Raw genomic sequence first — 1,105 nt, 5'->3', positions numbered from 1 at the left:
CTCGTGGTTATTCCCAGCCCCACACGGCACACTAGAAATCGTGGCCACACAATCAGTTTAACAGGTGAAAAGATCAGCGCCTCCCCAGTCCCGTACACGGAGACGGAGGTTGAGGACACTTCGTATATGCATCCTACAGAGGATGCGACCTCCAGAGGATGGAGCCTTCTAAATGAGACACAGCTAGAGTGACGAATCGACTAGTCACTATGGAAACGAACGTTAAGAAAAAGCGCGCCATGCTGTTTCGTTCTTCTTTTGTTCAGTGGTCGTTTACATGCTTAGTGCATATCGCCACCTAATTGATGGTTGTGCAATCATTTTTATTTAATTTCCTTGAGAATATGAATGATATTGTTTGTTTGATGCTAATTATATTGTAATAAACCTCTCTTTTATCTTAAAGAGGTTCAATCAAATTAATGGAGGCCAGAGGGTATATCACAACACTAGGATTTTATAGAAAATTATCACTTTATTAGACAATTATACACAGAAAAATATAACCGTTATGTAAAGAGACATTTAAATAAGTCCAACGAACATTTCACTCCGTACACCTACACTAGGACAAACGGCGCTACACAAGTGAAACTTCAACACTGCACTCGTGGTTATTCCCAGCCCCACACGGCACACTAGAAATCGTGGCCACACAATCAGTTTAACAGGTGAAAAGATCAGCGCCTCCCCAGTCCCGTACACGGAGACGGAGTAATCATGTTCATATCAACTTTAAAACTCACAACTACCATACACACTCACACATACACACAACACAAAGAGACTTAAAATGTAAAACACTTCCCCGTTTCCCGGACACAAGACCCCACCCCGGGGTCTGGGGAAAGGAATCAGCCGTGCCGGATCCGTATCTTCAAAGAAAGCACGCACTCCTTTTCGCTTTATTATCGTCTCCGCAGTTACGGCAATTAATCACAACGTCACTGGCAGTAATTAGTCTTTGGTACACAGCACACTTCTCCTTGGGAATCACAATATCTGGAATACGCATGAGTCCTCTTTGCGCACAATACAGTCTCCTTGAAACGCTCTTGGAACATATGGTCAGCGCTCCTAAACCCTCCCCAACGTTATCTAACTA

Source organism: Sinocyclocheilus grahami, unplaced genomic scaffold (assembly GCF_001515645.1).
Source record: "Sinocyclocheilus grahami isolate Dianchi unplaced genomic scaffold, SAMN03320097.WGS_v1.1 scaffold1066.1, whole genome shotgun sequence".
In the NCBI taxonomy this organism is placed as follows: domain Eukaryota; kingdom Metazoa; phylum Chordata; class Actinopteri; order Cypriniformes; family Cyprinidae; genus Sinocyclocheilus; species Sinocyclocheilus grahami.
Note: the sequence above shows the minus strand (reverse complement) of the source record.